The sequence below is a fragment of the Mustela nivalis genome (genome assembly GCF_964662115.1).
Source record: "Mustela nivalis genome assembly, chromosome: 12".
Taxonomy (NCBI): domain Eukaryota; kingdom Metazoa; phylum Chordata; class Mammalia; order Carnivora; family Mustelidae; genus Mustela; species Mustela nivalis.
The window spans coordinates 13,530,693-13,551,442 of NC_139031.1; the positions used below are offsets into that span (position 1 = coordinate 13,530,693).

A 20,750-nucleotide genomic window follows, 5' to 3' on the forward strand; every position below is an offset into this window, starting at 1 on the left:
GCTGTGGCAGGAGGGCTCATGCGGCTCAGCTGTGGTCACATTCTCCCAGGTACCACAGAGGAGGCAGGAGGCACTTTGCACATACTCATGTTATCCGTCTTCCCATCTAGCAAGCAGGACTCACCGCACTTAAATACTTCCAATTTTGCCTGCACAGCATGCAGATTGCCGGGTTGGTTTTGCCACAGAAATTGAACATTTCTAACAAAACATGATAGCACTGCCTTTCCTAGCAGGTAGGAGGGGGGCTCTGCTGCAGGAGATGTGCCCCCTGCCATCCTCAGGAAATGCGATAGCGCCCGGAGCTGGCGAGAGAGGCTAGGAGTCCCAGCCCGTCGTGTCTCCTGAACAGGGCGCTCTCCATCCCGGCTACCCCGTGTTCCCGGAGCTCGGCGTCCCCGTCGGTGAGGCAGGCGGTTGGAGCCGATCGAGGTGCGCTGTGGGGCTGAGTGCCCTGTGCAGTTACTGGTTTTCTTATTTGTTCTAACAGTTCTTCAAGGACCTCCTCATGTCTGATTTCCCTATTCGGCTTTCCCGGGCTGCTCTGCCCTCCACGCATCTCTCCCTCGTCCGTTGTAAATTCTCGTTGTGTTTGAAATACCTAACTTTATGCCTGCCTTCTTGCATGTGAGGGAACTTTTGGACTTCCATTCGTTTTATAATTTGACCTGTGTGTTAGTCTTGGCCAAACAGCTAGACTGTGAATGTCCTGGGTGTCCGTTCTAGCGATTAACATATTCTCCATACTTGTTTGGGGGAGTTGAGGATTAGCGATTTCACAAGGCCTGTTAAAGGAAAGCTGTTCTATAAATCCCCTAAGCTTTTCATGAGCTGCAAAGGTCAGCATTAATGAAAATCATTTCAGGAATTTTTTTTTAATAATTTGGGTGTGTTTAAAAGAGCTCTTTCTGGAACCTTCATACACTGCCTATGGGAATGCAAAATAGTGCAGCTAATGTGGAAAACAACTTGGAGATTCCTCAGAAAGTAGAATTTCTGTACGATCCCCGCAGTTCCACTTGGAGGTATGCATCTGAATTGCAAGCAGGGACTCAGATAAGTGGTACCTTATGTTCGCAGCTGCATTATTCAAATAGCCAAAAGGTGGCAACAGCCCAGATGTCCAGCAGTGGGAGAATGTATGAACAAATTGTGGTCCCTCTCTACAACAGAGTGTCATTCAGCCATAGAAAGGAGGAGAACACAATTGATGCTTCAAACTATGCGGTTAGGGGCACTGACCACCCCTTGCAGCCAAAAATCCCCATCTAACTTTCAGCTTCCCGAAAACTTAACTACTAAAAGCCTACTATTGGGGCACCTGGGGGCTCAGCCAGTTGAACATCCTACTCTTGATTTTGGTGCAGGTCATGATCTCAGGGTCTTGAGATCAACCCCAGTTCAGGGTCCACACTGGGCGTGGAGTCTGCTTGGGATTCTCTCTCTCCCTCTTCCTCTAAACAACAAAAGCCTGCTGTTGTCCAAAGCCTGACTGACCAATAACGTAAACAGCCACTGAGTAATTTGTGTGTTACCAGTGTTGTGTACTGTATACTTACAATAAAGTAAACTAGAACAAAGAAAATGTTGTTAAGCAAATCATAAGGAAGAGAAAACACATCTGCAGTGCTGTACTTTATTGAAAAAAATCCCACGAAAGTGGAGCCATGCAGTTCGAACCCGTGTTGTTCCAGGCTCAGCCGTACGGACGTGCGCTGCTCGTGGAGGAGCAGAGGAGCGTCTGAGATGGGCTGAAGAAGCCGGACGTGACGTGTGGTGTTGGAGTTCTTGTCTGTGACATGTCCAGAATAGGCGAATTTATCCAGATGCAGATTGCCAATTTCCAGGGGCTGGGGGAGGTAGGGGAGAGAGGCACAGCTGCCGGGGAAGGGGTTTTACCTCTGAGCCATGGGAATGTTCCAGAACTAGATAGAGGTGATGGTGGCATAATGTTGTGAGGTTACTCGATGCCACTGAATGGTGTGCTTTGGTTCATTTGACGTCCTGTGGATTTCACATCACTCAATCAAATATTTAAAAAGAAGAAAAGAACTTTTGCAGGCTGAGAATTTGCGATGGGATGAGCTTGTACTGTGGACGGAGGATTAGGCCCTTTTGGGTGTGTTTGTACCTGGGACCTAGACTTGTTAAAAATGCCAGCTAGGAGAGGAGTAGTTCTGAGCTGTATTTGTGTGGTAGCGATAGGAGTGGATTTAAAAATCCTTACAGAAGCAGAATTTTGAGGATGATTTATACTTTTCTGGTGCTAGGTTGAAACACTGAAGTAAATTGGGGGTTTTCTCTTTTTTTTTTCATTGACTTGGGAAGAAACGGCTTTATTGTAGCTGTCTTTGCCCACCACACCACCCTCCCCCGGCGCCTGGCGTGTGACAATGGAGTTGGTGTTGCCCTAATGAACAGGATGTTACCTGAAGGCCAGGCGCCATCTGCCCAGTGAGCCAGGAGTTCCCAGAGCCTCCGTGGTGGGGGGTGGGGAGTGTCTCTCCCCATCTCTCTCTTTCTGTTTTTCTCTCTTTCTCTCTCTCTCCCTCTCTCTTTCTTCCTCTCCCTTTTTTCTCTCTCCCTCTGTTTTTCTCCCTCTCACTCTCTCGCTCTGTCTTATAAAGGGGGCAGGCCTGGCCTGGGAGAAAAAGACCTTTGTTGGTGGTATTTTAGTATTCCTAAAGTATACAGTAGAGCTGATTTTTGAGTTGGCAGCCCCGAAATGAAGCCCCAGCGCTGCCATTTCCCGACTCCGTGTCCGTGGGCAGGTTGCTAAGCCGTCCTGTGCCTCAGCTTTGTGGTCCCTGCCTGGGGACACTCGGGCCGGCTCGGGAACGGCCCAACGAAGCGAAGCGCGCACGTTCTGGGACGGGGCAGCGCCGAGGAAGTGGAGCCTGTCTGAAGAGGCAAAGGCTGCGACCGCATGTCATCCGTGGAGGGTTCACTCCAGGGAGCTCGGGGGCTCCCTTCAGTCTCCGTGTGGGACCCCCTCTCGAGGTCCCCAGGTATCGCACACTTTCTTTGCGCTGCCGAGTAGGGGAAGTGCAGAGGACCCGGGTTTTGTTTGGTCTTTCATCCACTGTCCTCCTTAATCGATAAAGACTCCCGCATCCCCCCCCCCCCAACCCTTGGATTCCACGTGGATAGTCGTATTTCATTCTCACGGGCCTTTAGGTGAGAAAGAAATGGACGTATCCCCATGTGTGGGTTTACACACTGACTTCTCTCCCCACTGCTATCAAGAAAAGCAAAGTTCAACAAACATGACATTATCACTGACTTTCCAGGGACCCTCTCCTTGCCTTGGCATCTGTTACTCGGTGATATACTCACCCCTTCTGGCCAGTTCTCCCAAGTCGTAACCAGTCACATGTCCACTGTTCTCCAAATCTCAGTCTGTTGTTCCTTCTCTTTCCCCTTCATCCAGGAAGCATTTCTCAGACACCCACTAAACGCAGGGCGGTGCGCCGGGATGAACACAGGAGGCCCTTTGGCTCAAGGAGAAAGAGAAGTCGCTGTGATCCCAGCAAAGCTGTATTAAGCGGGGCTAAGAGTTCATTAAACTCTGTTTCTATAGCCATTTTATTCCCCAGGCATGCTCTTCCATAATTCTGGGTAATTTGTCCAAAATATCTTTTGCAGGTTATGCTTTGTGACTCGTAAGTCTCCCTTCCCTAAGTTTTTCTCTTGAGTGTGTTCTTTCTTTTCCTGGAAGTTTGTGCTGGTTTATGTCAAACAGCTCCAATGGCTTCTGGTTCTTCGCTTTTCTCTGGCCTCTTGGGAAACTTTTTAATGTCCTCTGGCTCAAACATATCCGTTTCCGTTCCATGGACACAGATGCGTGTCCTCCCTTGTCGCACTGATGCCGATTGCGTTGGCATTATCGGCCCCCTTGCATGGTTAGGCGGCCCCAGGAGGTGGCGTGGAGAGTCCCCCACGGTCCCCCACGGTCCCCCATGGTCCCCCAGCTAGCAGGGGACGGAAGATGCCCCCGATCTCTCCGAGGCTGTGAGGTTATATTTCAGCTCTTCCGTCCGTGTCGGGGCTGCCCACTGTGATGGTCACTTTGATGCCGAGGACCGCTGTTCGCCGGAAGCCAGGCTGCAAGCAGCCTCCTCCTTAATGGTCGCACACATGCAGCTGCCGGCAGTGGGAGACAGTATGAATATTAATAAACTGTATTTCACTTTTATTGCTTTTTTATTAGGTTTTCATGGAGATGGTGTTTGTGAGTGGAGTTCAGGCGCTGAGCTATAGACAGGCGTTTTGTTATCTTGACAAAATGGCGAACCTAGCAGCCACAGGCAGCGGTGTGTTCAGGAGCAGCTAGGAGGAGAAAACGCCTGTCAGCATGGCCGGCCGTATAAAATGGGATGAACCTGTGAATTTTTATACTGTAGCTACCATCAGAGGCCGATAAATACCGTCACTCAGCCGTTCTGTGGGGAATTTCTCATGTGGCTGCAGCAGTGCCCCCCACCAGGTGATTCCGTCACCTCCCCCCAGGGTTGTCATGGGAGGGTTACCCTCCACTCCACGCCCCTGCCCGGACCCCACAGTCCTCACCCTCCCCCTTCCATGACTTGTCTGACATCTCTCCACCAAACCAAAGTGGACACGCCTCCCCCACCTCTCAGGCCTTTCGGTCTGTCTCTGTTCTGCTGTGACCACAGATGCCACCAGGCCAGCAGGTGAGAGTAGACTCGTCCAGGCCACTGGACTGGGACAGGTGGCCCTTTGAGACCCAGACAGACCAGAACGGAGCTCCCATGTGGCTCCACAGACGGGAGGTGGTCCTATGCCGGAGCAAGAGCCATCCCTCAGTAATCCCTTTGGTCCTTCCCTGCGCGGGGGTGCTGTCTGGAGCTCTGAGCTGAGTGTGGCTGGGCTGTGTGGCCGTCAGGCCCCATCGTCTTTGTGGCGGAGATGGAGATGTTCCTCACTGGGCCGGGTGACAGAGCCTCAGCCACATAACCTTGTGTCTTGTGCAGCGTGGGAGCACACGTGTCTCTGGCAGCTGTAGGGGACAGGTCTAACCGAGCACGGCTGTTTCATGAGCCGGGAAGATGAGACGCAGTGCTGCTAACTTGAAATACAGTGGTGTATTTCAGCCAGGTCAGAAGACCTAGGAAACCCAAAGTGGTGAGGAATGGAGAATATTTAAATTTAACTGTTTTTGGTTACTTACTGAAGAGGAGGGGAAAAAGTGTGTTCCTGCTTTTTCAATTCCAGACTTTACCTCAGTTTAGAATTACTCCACAGAAAGACTCTACGCTTCGTGCATGTAGAATTTGCTCATTCTTAGAATTGGATTATCACCCTTTTCATGTCTTCAATTTGCAGCACTCTTTATTGAGTGCCTACTACATGCTGAATACTGTATTTTAATACTCTGTTGAATGCAGATATTTTTAGAAATAGTCATGAGTCACAATATTGGAGGATAAAGAATATCCCATGTGACCGAAAGTGACTGAAACTTATCCATTTCAACACCAAACTTATCCATTTCAACACCCCTTTTCTAGACAGAAATCTGACCAGAAGACACCTTAGCCCCCACTGCCTTGTGACAGAGATTAGAGGACGAAGGGGGAGCGACCCTGGGCTTTAGCGATCCACCTGCTGGTGGCCACAGGCCTACATTTAATTCTCTTGACAACCCTTCCTATCCCTACCTAGTAGATGAAAACATTGAATCTCAAGAAAGCAGCTGACAAGTACCACAAAGCTAGTAGTAAGTAGCTGCTGGGATTTGAACCAGACGTGGCTGATTCCCAAACACACACTTCTGCCAAGGGGTGTCGTCTCCCCACCGAGCCTTTTCTTTTCTTTTTTTTTGTTTTTGTTTTTTAAGATTTTATTTATTTATTTGACAGAGAGAAAGAGAGATTATAGGTAGGCAGAGAGAGAGAAGGGGAAGCAGGCTCCCGGCCGAGCAGAGAGCCGGATGTGGGGCTCAATCCCAGGACCCTGGGATCATGACCTTAGCTGAAGGCAGAGGCTTTAACCCACTGAGCTACCCAGGCGCCCCCACTGAGCCTTTTCTTAACCCCTCAGGGTTATCATTACGTATGCCAAAATGTGCTCGTCTGTAGAGATGCAACGTATGCATTCTAGTTAGATGCTTAATTCTCTTTGCTCCAAAGTAAAAAGGCTCTTGTTATCTCTGTTCATTGAATTCTTAATAACTAGAGCTGCTGTTTATTAAGTGCCTATTATATGCCAGGAACTATAAACACACACACATCATCTCTCTTCCGCCAACTCTTGTAGCTAACTATTTTGCCTGTTTTGCCAGTGGGGAGACAGTCTCAGAGAGGTTAAGGGTATTGCGCGTGATCCCATAGCCATGAAGGTACAGAGCTGGGTCATTCTCCCTCCAGACTGTCATGTTTCCCCAGAGCAGTTGGCCTTGTGGTCTCAGGGTTCAGCCGTCTGTGCTTCCTGCTGTCAGGGTGCTATCCTCCCCTCCCCCCAGCAATGCGATGTCCCAACCTGCTCAGGACTGCAGGGTCAAGTCACCAAACTTGTTAGAGGTCCTGAAGAAATAGTGCACACGAGCCAGAGGACCTGGTGTCTGGCTTCAGGCTGAACATGTGACCTTGAGCATGTCAATAACTTCTGGAATTTTAGGAGCGTAAACCCCTAGTCCCTGCCTCCCTGCCCAGGCATTTATCATACACAGAGGAGAATTTCTGTGTCCTCTGTCCACATAATGTGTGTAGGCTGAGTTGTGTTTAGTACATATGCACACAGCTTTCTTTTCTGATGCACATAGATGCTATTTTGATTAGTATATTGAAAAACATTATGTGGGTGCCATAGCTTTTTTGGCATTTTGTATTTTCTGTTGAAGCTAATAAAAGTACAGTTACTCCCATGTGGCTTCGACTGCCCCCCAACCCCCAGTTTGAGAGATGGGGCTGAAGTTCTGCTGAATGTTCAGGACTGCAGTCTGGGGGAAGGGGGAGCACCCGTGCTACACACCTCAGTAGGATCGCTGTGCGTGTCTCGGATGCGGGGACACAGCCGGCTCTGAGCAGAACGGTGTTGGGGTGAAGCAGGCTCTTCCTGGAGGAGGCATCTCCACGGCCAGGGCACGTGAGGTTCGTGTGTGGACTTTAGGACCTCTGTTTGTGGTGCTTCGAGGCCTTTTGGAATTTACCTCCAAATTCTGGATTATGTTCTCGTAATTGTTGATGCCAAATAAATGAGCTCCAACCACCGCTAAATTTGTATATCTCTACTAAAAAGAGAATATTATTTCAGGTACTCATCAGAAATTGGTCAATCAGATTGGTCATTTCTCTGAGCACTGGCTTATTGAAACTTCAAAAAAAAAAAAAAAAAAAAACAGATGCCTGGGTGTTTCAGTCGTTGGGCATCTGCCTTCAGCTATGGTTGTGGTCCCAGGGTCCTGGGATCAGGCCCCACATTGGGGCCTGCTTCTCCCTCTGCTTGTGCTCTGTGTCTCTGTCAAATAAATATATAAAATATTAAAACAACAACAACAGCAGGGGCCCCTCGGTAGCTCAGTTGGTTAAGTGTCTGACTCCTGGTTTCGGCTCAGGTCATGATCTCAGGGTAGTGAGATCGAGCCCTGCATCAGGCTCTGCACCCAGCAGGGAGCTGGCTTGGAATTCTCTCCCCCCCCTTCCCCTCCCCCTGCGTGGGCCCGTGCATAGGCTCATGTGTTATCACTCTCTCTAATAAATAAACTCTTTAAAAATAAATAATTAATTAAAAAGTAGTAACTGGCTGTATGCAGATATACCCATTGGTGCATTAAAGTCTTTTAACTTTCCACAAATTTTATTTTTGAATATAGAAATATTTTTTTTTAATTTCCCTTTTCATACAGTCTGGTCCTAATAGAGTCAGTACCTTCCCTGAAAGGAGAAGTTGTACCTCATAGTTTATTTCTAAAGAATCTCTGGATTCGTTTCATAAGACGCAGTTCTTAATTCATTATTTATTTTTAATATGTAATTTGATCATTTACGGAGTCCGGTCGTGTATACTATTTCGTTTAATCATCAGAACAGCTCCGTTTCATCCCCACTTACACATGTGGAAACTGAGAAGCTGCCTCGCTGGACACAGAGCCAGGAGGGAGTCCGGCCAGCCACCCCGGCCCCCGCCAGCTCATCCAGCACCGGGCTTCCATGTTAGTCCAGTTTCTTGCGCAGAAATTGTATTGTATACGGTCATGCCAGGTCAGAGTGTCAATGACTCCACGTAGCATAATACTGGTGGGGAGGAAAAAACCCTCAAAACCTCAAACGAGCAGGCCTCGGTGACTCCGCCGCTGTCCCAGCTGTCCCGTCATAGGCTTATTGTGTAGGAGGAGGACGTGCGTTTGTCCGCGCTCCCTCCCCAGACACGAACACTGAAGTTCATTAGCGATAATGGTAAAGGGCGCATCTGAGTGCTAAATTACCAGCAGCCGCCATGTCGTCGGATGCTGGGTTTATCCGCACCAGCGCCAGATGTTTGCACAAGAGAAACTCCGCAAGTACAGGGACGTGTCAGCTAGGCTGTGCGGCCAACCCCTTGTGGAGCCAGGACCAGGCCAGGGTGACAAGGAGGGGAGTGTTCTTTTGGTCTGAGGCGGGCCTTTTCTGCAGAATCCCAGCGTTAGGGCACCAAAGGCGATCTTGGAAGTGACCTCATCCCATCTCCTCCGGGGCAGATCCTGCTTGACACCCTTATGTCAAACACATACACGCTCCAGGCCCGGGGCCCAGTGCTGAGGAGGAGCCATTTCAAGGCCCCTGAGGCAGACTGGCCAGGTTCAGAAGCCTGACTGGTCAGGGGCCTGCTGGGTGCCCCTCCCCCGTGCTGTGAGCGGGACCAGATGCCTGACTCTGAGTCCAGTACTCATGACGCACAACACAGACAGCCGTTCTCTGACAAGTGGACCATGGGCTGATGTGGTCCTTGCTCCTTCGTGCCGGCCAGCAGGTGTCCTGTGGTGCTGTGGAGCTGCTCCGGGCACAGCTCCTTCCCGAGCTCTTGCCTGCTGTCTCTTTAAAATCTGTCGCCTCTGCTCTTCCCTGGTCCTTGGGTACCTGGCATTGGGCCCCGTGTGCCCCTCTGCCGTCGCAGTCCCTGTCCCTGTCAGGGACACTCTGTCTCCCAGGGTGACTAACACATTTCTCTGGACTCTGTCCTCCTCCTCCTCCTTTTTTTCTAATTTCAGAGTCAGAAATCTCTAGACCCCAATTAGTCTTGACTCTTGTCTGGCAACATCCAAGCCGTCATTTTGAAGTTCTGAGCCACATGATTAAATGTGAGGTCAGCTATTACCCTCGGGCCAGCGGGAAGCTGGTGACGGGCCGAGGCGGGCAGTTCTGTACAGGGAGGAAAGCCATCTGGACTCGCTAGGTGAGAAAGCCCTCGGAGCCACTCCCCTGTAGCGGGCAGAGTACTAGGCGACTTCACTGGTTCAGCTGCTGCGTATAAATGATGTGGTATGAAGACAGTTCTGGGCTATTTCACGGGAAATAATTATTTTCATTCCAAATCAGATAGCAAGCCGATTCTCTCTCACAGGAGAGTACGTACCATAAGTAACTTCGATAGGACGCACTTAAACTAGCTAAATCATAATGGTGAGAACTTCCAGGTTTTCTTTTGCCCGTGAACTTCCTTGTGGTCACTGAATTAGGCCGTCCCATTAACACCAACAAAAGGTGAACCCCTTCTGTCTGATTGTGTATGTCTGGTTTGGTCAGACTCCCCCCAGAGCAGAGTGGGCCTGTCGGGGAGGCAACCACGGCGTTCATCGTACTCAGCAGGCCCCTCCAAGCTACAGCAAGGTCAGTCTTTAGCTCTTGCTCTGGGTCGCCAACTGATAATTAGGAACGTTTTCATCTGGAGAATTTTTCTTCATATGCCTTGGGAATATTAGGGTTTGACTTGGCAGTGGTACCAGAAGATACGAGCTCTTAATCAAACTAGAAATGAAATTGCAATATATTTTAGTACATGTAAACTGTTGAAAGTACCCCAAAGTCTTCAGAGTTAATGGTCCTCTTCACTTTTTTTTCCTAGGTTCTGTACTGATAGCATTAAATATATACACATAGGCAGAATTCTCCTTGTAATGAACGTTAGTATTTTTAAGTTTGCCGTCCGGGTGTTGGTTGAGTGGGAGGTGGTAAGAGGGAAAGTAATTTTACATGGGAATTCATCTCTGATGTTAAAAATAGTAGTCACCAGAGATATACGATTGATACACAAATATTATCCCCTACCACATTATGCAGGGAAGCATTTGATGCTAAAAGTGTAAGCCGCAGTAGAAAGTAAATAGGAGACCAGCCCTCTGAGATGTTTACCTGTAACTGGGATCAGAGCCCCGGTAAAGCCCTTGGGAGAGAACCAGACGCAAGCTATCAGCTTCCACCTCCCAGCCCTGAATATCGGAGTTGGACCCAAGAGGTGACAGTACGAAGCCAGCTCTTGCAGACCTTTCTGTGTCTTCCAGTGCCTGGTGGCCCCTCGGCTGCTGCTGACATTCAGAGGTCAAGTGATCGTGTACCTGACAGTCCTTCCTGGTTAGTGGAAGCCGCCAGGAGAGAAACTGAGAAGGACGGTGGACAGGAGTGCGAGGAGCCTGCAGAGCCCAGAGAAGGCGAGGCAGGGGCATCTCAGGCATCGACGAGTTCACGTGGTCAGGAAGGAGCAGGACCTCAACGGGCTGGGTCTGGCCAGACTTCGGGGGCAGTGAGCGGCAGTGCACGTGTGTGTGTGTGTGTGTGTGTGTGTGCACAACGTGCGTGTGTGTGTCTGTGCACACGCATCTGCAAACACGGTGGCCCGCGACACTTCTCCTTCCAGGCCTCATAGGCCGTCTGTTTGCCGACCTTGCCAGCATGTTACAGAAGGTCGGAGGTGCTCAGGAACAAGGGCAGACTTACTCTGGGATGTGCTCAGACTCCGCTTTCCAGAGCCTGGCTGGAAGGACGCGAGGCCTCCTTCTCCCCAGAGATCTTCGCCCTCTCTGTGGGAGCCTCTGTTTCATCCCGTATCTGCATTATTCTCCTGCCCTCTCCCTCCTCCGCGGGCTCCAAAACTGTCTCAGAACATTATCGAACACAAAGGTGAGCAGTTTTAGCGAGAATTTTGTTTAGTTTAGGGCAGGAGGGACTAGTTATCAGACACCCCCGCTCCCTGCTTGAGGTTTCCGAGTTTAAGGGTCCAGGAGACCAGTATTTCCCCAGGGGCTGGTGAGGGATGCCTGGCAGTAGATTCGAGGCGTGGGTGGGGGAGGGAGACAGAAAGTGGGGGTAATAAACTACTCTTGCCCTTTGTTAAATTAAAACAGAAATTCTTCAGTAACATTAAGTGTTCTGTGTTCGGCACATTTGCTGTTAACGCTGATTCCGAGATTTACCATTGGGTGCGTTCAGATCGATAATTAACACGCACAGAGCCCGCACTGTGGACCAGCCATTTGCAACAGAGAGCGCGGACCAGAGCAACAAGTGTTCCTGGTCTCAGGAGCTCTTCACTCATGGTTGGGGGGGGGGGGGGGACACAGAACCTGGTCACTACTACCCAGCCCCCGAGAAGGACCCAGAGGAGGAGCAGCGCAGGTACACAGCCCAGGGGGCCCAGGGAAGCCTTCCCTTGGACCCTGCAGGAAGCAGAATCGATGTCTCCCTCTTTGGAGCCCCAGGCCCTCATCTGACACGCCACTGCACCCACATGCTTGCAGGTCTGGCCAGCCCTTCCCCCACTTAGATCTCTGGTACCGAGCACTGTGCTCAACTCACTGTAGGTCCCTCCGGGGATGCTCACGAATGAGTGAATGAGTGAATGAATGAACGTATGTTGGTTCCAAGGAAGGATGAGCCCGGGTTGGCAAGTTGGACTGAATTAGAAGCATCTGGAATGCCATGAATGTTACAGGTCCTTGGCAGTGAGGGTGTTTCCCTTAGGGAGGAAGCAGTGTAGCCCGCAGTCCGCCCCACACACAGGGCGGAAGCTGGAGGACAGCCGGCTCGGTTCCTGACCGAGAGCCGAGCCCCAGCATGGCCCAGGATCCATCCCAAGAGTGTGCCGCTAACAGAGGCAGCATATTAAGGGAAGAAACCAGACATGAAGAATGCCTCTGTGATTGTCGGGCTGGGAAGAGTAGAGCCGACTCAAGCCAAGCCACCGTGGTCTGGGGCAACTCAGATCCACGGAGAGACTGTCCTGGAAACGGGCCCTGGGTCATGGGATAGAGAGATACCAGGAGGTTCCAGCGCAAAGAACTTCAGGCCTTTCAGTCCTAGGAGGGCAGAGCTCCCGGGCCTCGGAGTGTGGACCGGCAGGTAATCCAGAGTCTTTTGGCCGTGGAAGTGGATATGTGCTTCTGTTTATTTATAGAGGTGCCTGGTGTTCTGAAAACTCACCATGAAGTTTCGAGATCAGCTTTTAATAAAGACAACTGGAAAGCAAGATTGCTCCCTCCCACCTCCCTCGTTCACCTCTAGCCTGTCCACAGTCCTCATTTGGGATGGCAGCATGCTTCTAACGCAGAAACAAGCTGAGGAAGAGAAAGCTTAAAAGCTAAAGCCAGAGAGAACTTTGCAAATTTCCTTTTTCATGTTGGTGATGTGACGTGGTGGCCAAGACATTGACCCAATTGAAGCTTCGAGGCTCCATCAGAGAGCCGCATCTAATGGCCTCGTCTGCACGTTTATATTAGGAAAGGTGTGTTACCAGCTCCCCCAAAGTGCAAAGTCTACCCAAAATAGAGATGGAAGAGTGACTTTATCATCTAGTGAGTCAGTAGCAGCCAAGAGGAAGGATGGATATAGCATCGTGATATTCTGCACGGGAGATTCACAGGCAGGCACACTGGGGTGGGGGTGCCGTGTAAGGCAGCGGCCCTGGGGTGTAACAGGGCCCCCAGACCCCATGACGGACTGGAGACATAGCCCGTGGAAGCAAGCTTCAGAGGGTCACCAGAACTGCTGTCAGGCCGCCTTCCAAGCTTTGTCAGACAAAGCTTGGAGGGACATCCGCTGAATTGTCAGGTGGCTGTGATCCAAAACAGAAGGGCCAGGCCCTCTTGTCCTGGTTGGGACATTCAGGAAGCACATCGAAGCCTACACATGCCCACAAACGTGAAAAGGATTCTATCTTCCGAAGACATTCAGCTGATCTTAACATGAAGTTAAAGTGATTCTCCACATTCGAGGCATTTCTTCAAGCCTGTTTAGGATACAGCCCCGGATAATTCTGTTCCTAGGGATATTCGAGATAACCCATGTCTGTCATGGTCTGTACTTTAAAAAACATCTCTCGCCTCATAAACACCCTCTTAAAACAGCTTGCCCTCAACACCCTAGGCATCTTGTGGGGCAGCATTTTAAGTCAGTGACATAAATTCAGCATTAGGTACCTAGTGTCAGAGTTTGTGGCCACTTCTCCTTCAAAGTGCCGTGCCTGGGTCGGGGTGGGGGGACTTTTTTTCCCAAGGCGCCACACCTGCTGCCTGATGAGCTGTTTGGGCACCAGCAAAGCTGGGGTATAAATCAGGACCGGCTGGAGGCTGGTCCTCAGGAGAGGGAATGGCGAGCCAGCTTCATGGGGTCTGCCACAAGCAGTCCTAGGGCAGAGTGGTTTGAAAATGTTAGACATCCGTTGAAATCTGCCGCAGGAGTCTTTGGGGGGGTGGAGGGCCATTCTTCGGAGAAGGGTTCACCTGTAGAAAATTCTGGATTCACCCTTGCTTCCCCACCTTCTCATATCCCCCCGTCCACACTCTTCTTTGTTGTGATCTGCAGGAAGCTTTGCCCCACACCCTTTCTGCCTTCGGGGATGAGAAAGCCCAGTGTCCGCATCGAAATGATTCTTAATAAAGGCATCCTAGGTGTTAAGTATTTATTTTAAGGTAAATGTTCTACTTGTGAGAGGTTAAAAAAACAAATGTATTTTCACGCAGAGCCTTTAACTAGTCAGTGTGGGAGTGTCTTTAGGCTTTTTTATCTGGCTCTGCAGCAGCCACCTAACAAACTGGGTTCCTGAGCTGAGCTGACAAGGACGCAGAAATGAAGAAATAAACAAAAAGCCATGTTAATTTCAAGCTTCAGTAGGAACACAAAAAGAAATATTAGCACTCGCTGAATGACAAATAATGAAAGGGTTAGGATTTGCTAATGCTTCTAGCGAGGTTTTGTAAGCTCTCCTGGAATTTTCTTCCTGTCGGGTAGAGCACATTGATGACCAGCAGTGCCCCGTGAAGGTGGTTCAGTAGGAGGTGTAAGTTAGAGATCAGGACCTGCAGGCATGTGCTGTTTGTTCCCTTCTAATGGACTCACAGTAGCCCCGTCTCTCTAGTGTAATCATTGTCATTGCTGGATGGAAAGTCACTTCACCTGGCAAGAAGGATGGTCAAGGTTGCTGCTATTGTTAAGATATTTGTAAAAAAGAAAAGCAGGTCAGCTTCCAGCTCCTGTTTGTTTCCTACGTCTTTTACACCCCTGTCCTTTAGAAGTTTGTCCTCACCTTGACACGATTATTTTACACACTGAGAAACATTAAGGTTCTGCAACATGAACTCCTGGGTCAGGTGGGACAGAAGGCACTGTCGATTTCTGTTTACCTTAATTCAGTTTCAGAGGTGTTTTTTGAGTACCTCCTGTGTGAGGCGGGGTGTAAACACAGGCCTGTGGTGTCTCGTGGCACATCAGAGGAAGGGGAGCTTCACCTTCTCTTGAAGGAAGAATCAGGCGACTTCTTGTCACCTGCTAGATTGCTTCTTGTCCTTGCCTCTGCTAGATTGTAACGTTCACACACAGTCACTTTGTATACTCAACACTTAGCAAGTGTTTGGTGCCCAGTGGGCAGCCGACAGATGTCTGATGAAGGAGCTGACGGGCACGGCAAGAAAGGTGTTATGAGGCAGGGGCCTGCAAGGTGAACGGAAGACGCCGTAGGACATTGACCTTGACAATCAGTGAGTGTGAGGGTGCTCCGGGTAAGGAGACCGGTCTTTAGTCTGGAGAGCCTGGAGTGGGAACAGCAGAGAGCTCAGCTTGGTTGAACCTTGTGATTCTTAAGAAGGGGTCAGCAGACTGTCGCAGGCCAGCCTCATCCACTGCTCACTAGGTGCTACGCTGGCCAAAACGAGCACAGTTGACCTTTGAATAATGCAGGCATTAGGAGCACCAACCCTGTGCATGGTTGGAAATCTGTGTATAACTTTTGACTTCCCCAAATCTTAACAACGAATAGCCCACGTTGACCAGAATCCTTACCAGTAAATAATCAATTAACCTATATTGTGTATATTTAAGATGTGTTATATACTGTATTCTTAACATTCAAGTCAGCTAGAGAAAAGAAAATGTTGTTAAGAAAATCATAAGGAAGAGAAAATACATTTGCTGTACTGTTCTATAAAAAAAATCCATGTAGGGACACCTGGGGGCTTAGCCGGTTAAGTGGCCGATTCTTGGTTTTAGCCCAGGTCATGGTCTCAGGGTCCTGCCATCAAACCCCAAGTCAGGCTCCCTGCTCAGTGGGGAGTCTGCTTCTCCCTCTGCCTCTGCTCCTCTTCCTCCCTCCCCCCCCATAAATAAAATCTTTAAATAAACAGATAAATAAAAATTTAAACTCCGTGTGTAAGTAGACCAGTAGAGTTCTAACCCATGTTGTTTAAGGGTGAACTCTAATTGTCAGACGCAGTCTACCAAGATGAAAATACTTGTTATCTGTCCCTTCACAGAAAGAGTTTGCTGACCTTTGCTCCAGAGGAATCCACAGGGATGGGTGGAGTTAGCTGAGAACCCTATGGTAACATAGCAGTGTGTACTGGGCTGTCCTGATCAGGGGACTGACCTGGTCAGAGGCGTGGTTTAGGAAAGTTACTGTGTGGGAGTGATTCAGTGGGGCAGGGCTTCGGGAAAAGAACTGGCGCAGAAGAACCAGTTAGGAGGACATTACAGTATCCATCTAGTCGGGCATTGCTGGAGAGAGCCCATCACTTGGAGTCTTCTTTGAAAGTTGACTTGCCACACTTTGTCCCCAGGACTAGAAACCTTTGCCAGTTTGTGTCACTCATTTGCAGACCCACCCCAAAGCTCCTTCCAGAAAACTCAAGTCAACCCCACCTAACTGGTCAGGCTCTCTCTCACTTCTAGTGTTTGCACGAAGTTGTGTGTCCTGTATCAAAACCTGTCCATACTCTGAGGCCAGAGGCTTTGGCCACACGTCTCTCAGTGGTTAGCTGATATTTTGGACAATAACTAGACCTTTTTAAATGTTGATACAGTCATTGAACAGGATGTGTTTTTGGAGGAAATAAACCCTGTCTCATTCCGTACATTAGTCAGAATCCATCAGGTCAGTAATGGTAAGAGCAAGCATCTGTCTGTCTGATGCACCAGCTCCCATCAGATAAAAGTAGTTCAACCCTCATCAGTCGTTTGGGTACAATAAAACTAAAATTAGACACAGCATAAATCCAGTCAAAAACAACAGCATTTATCCCAGTGTTTGTTTTAAGATTGAGAGAGGCAAAAGGCTAAAGCATCTGGCCTTTAGGGACAGTTCCGTGAGAGGGCTCCGAGGGGGAGGAGCCTGGTGGATGGAGGGTAGGTGACCGCGGGTCTGGGACCTCAAGTTCACGTCTAGCACTTCTTTCCCAGGCCCTCAGGCCTGTCAAGGGTATGAAATGCAAAAGTTTTGGAAATGCAAATCAGGTTTTACTTAGTAATATTCATTAATGACCTAAATCAAGGGAGAATCTCCTACTTAACGAAGTAACTAATTCGCTCTGGGAATTGCTGTTGGAAACAGGAGACTAATTGATTAATATGATCATGGTGTTCATTTCTCTTCCTTCTATGGAAAGGAGCCAGGATTCAGCCCTTGCTGGGTTTGGTACTCGGGGCTAGACTAGATCATTCTGCCCGGAGTCAGTTTTGCTCCTCTGCACACAGCTGGCCTGATCCCCATCCCTGTGCTTCCGTTCCTGCTCCCTTCACCAAGGAAGGCCGTGTCTCTAGCACTTTCTCTCTAAAATTTTGCAAGTTCAGGCTCAGTGCACAGCTCACCCTTTGGATGAATTCGGGCTGTCTTGCCCTTATGGATCCGCGACTTCTTTAAGTCACCATTTTACCCTACTCAATACCATACAGTTTATCACATAATTTTTCTTTTTACTTTATGTATGGAATAGTGGAAGGCGGTTAGCAGATTAAAAACAAAAATTCTCCCCCCATTTTACATGGTATGAAATCTGACCTCACTGAGGGGATGAGCAGATCTCATCTTAGCTCTGAGGGTCGGATAAGACAGTGGAGGGGAACCCACATTCTCGCCGTTGGTGTCATTAGCATTGTTGGCTATATATCTCTCAGCTTCTCTACTACACTGACACTTAAGATCTCCAAACCAGCCATCAACCAGCTTTTAAACACCCTTTATGAATGGGCTTCACCCTAAGCCAGACAGTTTGCTGGCAGTAAACAATGTTTAAACAGACTTCTTCAGTTACTAACTGCCATTGCAGTAGGAGGACAGGGAAGACCCACCTGAAGCAAAGACAAGAATTCAAATGGCAATCCTCGCCAACCTGCGTGCACCCGGCTGGGGTCTCCCTCTCTTGGAGCACGGGCAGGAGGGGCTCCTCAGCCCCCGGAACCCTCCCACGGATGGCCCGACAGACCTCGGTCCCCAGGGGCCCCCTAGCCCTCATCTTCCTGGTTTAGTCTTACAACAAGGAGCAGAAGATGTCGGGGCAGCTGCGCAGAGAGGGGCATCTGGCCTTGAGCTCAGGAGCCCTGCCGGCTGACCGAAGTATGAATGAGAATGAGGGTACATCACTGTCAAGGTCAGACGCCCACGCTACTGCCCACACTTGTTGCTAGCCAGCACGCTCCTTCTGTGTGTTTCCTGGCAGTCCTTCCGTCACCCCCTTCCTGCTCTTCATCTCCCTGGGGGGCCCACGCAGGGGCTGCTCTGTGGGTTCCGGGCACAGTTTAGTGGTCATCCTCTCCACACACACCCCCCTTTTTTCTTCTTCATAAAAAATGTTCTAACCACGGCTTCTGTAATCACCTCTGTTCTAACCACTGGGACTTTCTGTTCTAGACAGATTTATTGCTGTTAAAATATTTGTCTTAATTGTTGCAGGTGGTAAATTCTGCCTTATGGGCTTTGTTCCAACTTGCATTATTTTTTTGTGAGGAGGATACTAAGTAAATCATGCCGTGACGAAGAAGAGTGAAAGTGTAAATTCTTTATAAATAGTGATAGGAGTCAAAGATGAGGTAGGCATGTAAAAGCCCATGATGATCAACTAAATTGTGATTCTGGTCTAATGATCTTAATTAATTCCCAAGATTAATAAAAATTGTTACTTTTAATTGTTTTTGAAGTCCCCATGTTGTGAAAGTGGGGCTTGAACTGACTTTTTTACAGCAGTTAACACTTGGTTGATATGATATATAGAACTGTCTCAGTTGTTGTTATAAACTTGACTGGGCTTCCGTATCAAAGATGTTTTATCATTTTTTCCAACTTAAATGTAATATTTCATTTTCAAATCTCTAAGTCAGAGGCTGATCAATTCTGTTAACATTTCACTGGTTCTGAGGAAGAATGTCAGTTCCCTGAGGGCAGGGATGTCTGGTAGAGATGAGTCTGTTGTATTACTCATGTATTTACTGCATTCTGTCGAGCTTCTGAAACACGCCAGCACCCACTGTGCTCACTGCATAAGTATTGAATGAATGAAAGAATGAATGGCTATAGACCTAAAACTAAAATAAATCAATAAAAATCTCTTTATGAAAATCCAGAACAGTATATTATAGTGTTAAAATTTGAATGTGTAGGGGCACCTGGGTGGCTCAGTTGGTTAAAGCCTCTGCCTTCAGCTCAGGTCATGATCCCAGGGTCCTGAGATCGAGCCCCACATCAGGCTCTCTGCTCAGCGGGGAGCCTGCTTCCTCCTCTCTCTCTGCCTGCTGCTCTGCCTACTTGTGATCTCTCTCTGTCAAATATTTAAATAAAATCTTTAAAAAAATAAAATTTGAATGTGTATGTTGGGATGAGCAGAGTGTTTTTTGCAACTAATGAATTGTTGAACGCTATAACAGAAACTTGTGAGGGACTATATGCTGGCCAACTGAACATTAATACTAAAAAAAATTAAATTAAAAGAATTTGAATGTGTAATTTCAAACAAGAACCATAAATACTGAACAAGTGGGAATAATTAAAAATTCTTTGCTCCTTGGGCACCTGGGTGGCTCAGTCTATTAAGCAGCTGCCTTCTGCTCAGGTCAGGATTCCAGAGTCCTGAGATGAGTCCTGTATTGGGCTCCCTGCTCAACGGTGAGCCTGCTTGGCCTCTCTCCGCCCCTCCCCCCACTCTCTCTGTTTCATTCTCAACTCTTTCATTCAAATAAAAGAATAAAATCTTTTTTTTTTGCCTTTTTTTTTTTTTAAGATTTTTATTTATTTATTTGACAGACAGAGATCACAAGTAGGCAGAGAGACAGGCAGAGAGAGAGGAGGAAGCAGGCTCCCCGCTGAGCAGAGAGCCCGATGCGGGGCTCGATCCAAGGACCCTGGGATCATGACCTGAGCCAAAGGCAGAGGCTTTAACCCACTGAGCCACCCAGGCACCCCAAATGAATAAAATCTTCTAAAAAAAAGTCTTTGCCTCTCTGAACGATAGCGTTCCATGCCTGGAGTCTGGCAATGCCTGTTTCTAATAAATGCATTGAAGTCGCTTCATTAAAACTTTACTCCCTGCTGAAAGTACTATCGGAGAGTCTAATCCACTTTGGCACAGAGATCATATAAATAGTTCTTAATCGGCTTTAATTTTCTGATCTACATTCAGCAGTGTTTATAGAGGCTGGCGTCAGTATAGGTGCAGAGCAATCACAATATTAAAGAAAATGTCATGTTAGCAGTTCTTTTCAAGGAAGTCTATGAATACAAAGTTCACCAGTGTTGTTTTCTATAAACCTGTCTTTGGTATAATTACTATTTCTTTTAATTATTCTACCTTTTACTTGTATAATCTTTTATTATTGTTTGATGTGCCAGTTTAACTCCGCTGAATTCCAGATGTAATACTTTGTTTTTAAAGTATTATAAAAATATCTTAATGTTCTTTCTGTGGCAAATTATTCTTTGGGTTCATCGTTTCAAATTGTGGGTTTTGAAAAGTGTTATTTTTCAAGTTGTAATCAAAACTAGGGGAGATTTTAAACTTGACTGCAAGAAATCCATGGGGGGGGAATCCATGTAACCATCCGGAAGGCAGGGGTGCAGCCTGACCCTCTCCCTTTGCTGTCGTCAATAGGTGTGATCAGTAATTACATGATGTTGCTCTTGCCACATAAAGAACTGGGCAGGAGCGTTCAGAATCTTAATTCGGGTGCAGACCTGTGGAGACCCTTTGACTCTGAGCCCCTCCACCCAGCCATGTGTTTGCTTGCAGAAAAACAGCCTCCTTTTATGATTTCTGAACCTTCTCTGGCCAGCCTCTCAAGTCAGTAACGAGTTGAAAATGTTTAGTTTTTATCCTATCAGTTCTCCCTTGCCGAATGTCTGAAAGCAGTTTGGGAGTAATTTAAACCAAATTTTTTATTTTAGTAAATCCACTGGAAGTAAATGTAACCTATTAATTGTGTTGTGTTTTTGCTGTGTCTTGGCATTTCCATAAATAGAAGGTTAAAATAATGGGCATTACATAAAGCTTAATTCTCCCAGTTTAA

The 20,750-nt window shown here is 48.2% G+C and overlaps 1 protein-coding gene and 1 long non-coding RNA gene across 5 annotated transcripts in view; one reads left to right on the forward strand and one right to left on the reverse strand.

Annotated features, from left to right (window-relative positions):
- HIPK2 (homeodomain interacting protein kinase 2) overlaps window positions 1-20,750 on the forward strand; it is a 180,415-nt gene that overhangs the window by 69,648 nt on the left and 90,017 nt on the right. The window lies entirely within an intron of this gene.
- LOC309845684 lies at window positions 917-7,678 on the reverse strand. The gene is made up of 3 exons (XR_014301418.1): window positions 3,337-7,678; window positions 1,900-2,004; window positions 917-1,792 (listed from the first exon to the last, which is right to left on the reverse strand). It is a non-coding gene; the product is annotated as an uncharacterized lncRNA (long non-coding RNA).